The sequence below is a fragment of the Primulina eburnea genome, chromosome 8, assembly GCF_022965805.1.
Source record: "Primulina eburnea isolate SZY01 chromosome 8, ASM2296580v1, whole genome shotgun sequence".
NCBI classification, from domain to species: Eukaryota; Viridiplantae; Streptophyta; class Magnoliopsida; order Lamiales; family Gesneriaceae; genus Primulina; species Primulina eburnea.
Window position 1 is genome coordinate 32,762,607 of NC_133108.1, and position 4,425 is coordinate 32,767,031.

The 4,425-nt window shown below is 34.7% G+C and overlaps 1 pseudogene; it reads right to left on the minus strand.

Moving 5' to 3' along the window:
• Positions 1-596: 596 nt before the first annotated feature.
• On the minus strand, positions 597-3,957 carry LOC140839167 (uncharacterized; annotated as a pseudogene).
• Between the last annotated feature and the right edge of the window lie 468 nt (positions 3,958-4,425).

Genomic DNA, 4,425 nt, shown 5'->3' on the forward strand with positions numbered 1-4,425 from the left:
GTGATGACCTAACCTTATCAGATTATAACTTTTGAATGTCTACAGAATCTTTGCGATACTATTATTATCTAAGAAAATTTGTCCATGTGTTTTACATTAGTAGGACTTTGTAGGCATTTTTCCCGAGTATAATACTAAACTCTGAGAGCCATCAATTTCTGTAGAGGGGATCGTCAATTTCACAAATGGCCTTGGGGTTCGGAAATTATTCGGGCTGAGTCTTGTATAATACGGGTCGGATTTGAGCCGAGTCAGGTCGGATTTACAGGGTATCGCCTTTCTTGTTGGAGTTATTTTTTTTATGTAATTCAGACATTTAATATTTAATTTATTGCAGAAAATTATTTCTATTGACCACTTACGATTATAAATTTAGAGAATTGACAGATTCTTTCTTATATCGCAAATTTTTTTTCCGAACAATACTCGTGCCTCAAAGTTGACTTTTACATGCATACCCCTGATTCTTTTATGTTTTATACACAATTAAAGGGCAAAGTTGTGAGTTCTCACAATGGAAAAACTTTACCCTTTCGTGGGCACTTTTACAGGTAGTATAGATAGATGTAGAGATAGATCGTTGGCAATTTTACAGGTAGTACAAATATAGGTATATGTATATAGATTACCAACACACCAATACCTGAATGGTGTCATACAACTAGAATATAAATAACCCTTTCAAATAGACAGGACTCGCAGTAAATCCCCGAAACATTCAAAACAATTGTTCATAGTAGTGTATAAGTTAAATCTGAAAATTGTAAAACTATTTCTGAAATGAAACAGAATAGGAACCAGTATTCGGATCTTTGACAGCTTTAAAATTGTCAACGCTCATGCCAAAACGGCCCAAAATAGAATTTCCCATTTCTTTCAACTTCCCTGCACTCCGAAGAAACAGGTAATCAATTTTCATGAAGACAATATACTTCATCAGATTGTAGAAACATACGTTGTTGTTTTCTATCAAATAAGCTAAATGATATATCGACTAGGTGAACCAACCTATAAATGGAACTGCTACCTGTGCCATCGTCCCCAAAGGGGAATATTAAATCGGGGTGTCCGGATGTCAGGAAAGTACACAATAACATAAAACTATATCCTAGTGATGAAACAAAGGAGCAGACAGAGACAGTCAAGGATTTCACCGCTGACTTCTTTCCAAGAGGAATATATGCAGATGCAAATATCAGAAACAATATTTCCTACAGAATTTCATGATTGTGTGTGTGATCAGTGACTTTCTTCTTTTTTCCCTCAAATTTACACTTCATTAACTTAGTGTGAGAGACAAAGTATAGCAACGACCATCATCCTCAAGTAGTCATTTTGATAAAATAATAATAATAATAAATAAATAAATAAATCTGAGGTAATTGGACCATTTGGGATCTTTCGATTTGATGGTGGGGATCCTAGTGTCCAGTAATCTAACGCCAACTGAATTTCAAAAAGACCGTGTACACTTATGTAAGTGATTGTGCTTCAACAAGACGTCAACCAGGCAGCAAGCTTTTATGTAGCAACTCAATTCTAAAAAGACAAGGAAACAAAAGGAAAAACTACTTGCAAGGATTAGTCATTTAAACTTTACCGATCATCTCTTCCTTCATTTTTTCACGTTTTTCTTCTGCTAATGGCTTCAGACGGATAATGGTTCGCCTAGCTTGATCATTCGACTGATCCAATTCCAAGACTTTTGTCATGTCTAGCAGCAATCAACAAGAAAGAGTTTCAGACAAGATTCAAGTAACTGCAAGTTTTGAGTCTTTTGACAAAAATGATTCAGTACCATATGAGATATTAATAAGTTTACGCACAAGAGACAATAGGCAAACACAATATCAGCTTCATCCAAACTACAAAACAAGAGCACGTGCAGGAATCTCATAAAAAAACAAAAATTTGATACAAGTAATGTTTGGCAATATGCCGATTCCTAGAAGTTGAACAAGATTTTAGTACAGTCGCCAGAAAAAGAAATAGTACATTAGACTAAGGCATATGTGGAGGTCATGATTATCTATACCACATTACCACCAAATACCGTTTTGTAATCCTATGAGGAGACATACTGACAAAATTGGAGTACTCTATCAAATACAGCACTATGTCATTCATTTTTGATAGGAACACTTTTCCTTATATCTTCTTTCTGCAGAAGTAGGGGTTGGACTCTTAAATTGTCAGGCTCCTTATCCAACATCTGATAAACATGATTAAATAAAGGCCAGTGCAAAACATGTCCTGATGTAAACATTGCATTGCAAAACATGTGATAAAAAGAAGGTATCAAATAACAATTAACACTTATCCTCCACAATAACAGTATTGGATTTTCGTTTTTGTGTTACGTTTACCAGCAATTGACTCTTCATAATGTTCAAGCTTCTCATGTGCCTCCCCTCTTCTTAATAAAGCTTTCACGTAGGTGGGATTCAGCTCTAGTGCCTTTGTACACTCCTTAATTGTCTCTTCATGATTTCCCTGATCACGAAGGAAGAAATCAATAGCCACAAAAGTCATATTACAACGAAAGTAACTGCCCGATTCCGATTGTACTAGTCCAAGACACGTAAACTTGTGCCTCTTTGCCCACCTCATTGTGGACTGAAAAAGCATATTTTAACTTCTAAAGTGCTCATCTAACGAATCTAAGCAAACATGATGAATGAATTTGATTTGAATGGAGAAAATTTATGCCCAAAGGAGAGCTTGCAAGTATATTATGCATCATCGATGCTAGACAATAGAAAATTATTCTTAACCACAATCATGAGGAGCATACCAATTTGGAGAAACAAGCAGCTCTATTTGCATGGCATATTGATCGTATTTCAGTAGACGAAAGCACATCTTGGACAATTTGTATTGCAAATTCATATTTCGCTAGTGCATCTTCATACTGTCCAGCTTTAAATAAGGAATTACCCTCCAGTTTGGCGTCATTTGATTCCTCTAAGACTTTCTATTTAATGAAAAACAAAATATTGAAAGTGTAAGTAAACATTAGTTATGGCAAGGTGTTAGCATAACTTTAGATTTATACATAAGAATAAGAAACAACTAAGTAACATGAGTCCGTAAGTTGTCTTATATCTAAATTCCCAAAAGGTGATTAACTTAACATAGACAAGAAAGTAATAAAAAGTGCTCTAGCCAGACGAGCTCTAGTCATTGAGGTTGATGGATTTCACATGAAACAAATAAAAAGTGCTCAAATTCATTGATTTCAAATTCCTTGACTTGTTTGGAATTGAAGTGAATTTCAAATCAACTCTATCAATCCAACTATCCAGCACGACCTGAATGTATTTTATACTTCTTAATTACTAACAGGCGTCATCCAACAGTATCCTAACTCCTGCCATGTACAACAGATTTTGAAACATAGCTTCTAATCACAAATTCATTTCTGTCAAAATAATTTTCATAATTGAAACAAAGAGTACATTTGCAGCATAAAGTGCTAAATATCCCATAACTGAGTCGTCCTATGTTTCAAGAGAATATGAGAGAACATGTCCAAATACAGCAAACAAAACTTCTTAGCAGTCCAGTTTCAAATCCATTCTAACATCAATTGCATAAGTTTCCATGAACCAAACATCGAAATTACATTCGAACAAGCGAAAACATAGTCAATACATAGCAAGCAGACTAAAAATTTCAATAGCCTTGCCTCATTGACTTCACTCTCGACGCAGTCAGACGTTTCATGCTGTTCTTCGTCCTTGACACGGCTTACCTCAACATCGTTGTCGTTAACACTCGTTAAACTATCAGTATTCTTGTTATCCGGACAATTTTCTGATCCTGGAACGGCGTCGTACAGTCGGTTTCACTGGCGGTCTCTTACCCATCGGACTTCGTATCCCGCAACCGGCGCCGGTGATTTTGATTGAGATTGGAACTGCTTTCAACGGCTGGCTCTTCTTCCATCACAGCCATTTCGTCTCCCTAAATTTTCAATTTTTCAAGGTTTTCAGGGTTCCCAATCTCGACTTTCTTCGCCGTTAAAGTATTCTTCCAATCTCGACTGCTATTGTACTACGACACCTTTTATTAAATTTTTTTATTACTTCTGGAACTAATTAACAAACCGTTTTTCATATATTATCCGAGATTAAAATAGTAATTAAACCGCACCGCATATGGTTGGTTATTTTTTATACCTCGAATTTCCATACAAAAAGGCGAAAATTGCTTTATTAACTTACATTTAATTTCATGTTTCGAAAATAAATTAAAAACAATATAATAATTTTGTCATTAAAAATCGATATTTTTTTATTATTTTTTATAATTATTATTATTTTCAAGTGAAAATAAAATAAAATTACTTATTATACAGGTTTTTATTATGAGCAAAAACTTGTGTGAGACGATATTACGGATCGTATTTTGTGAGACAAATAT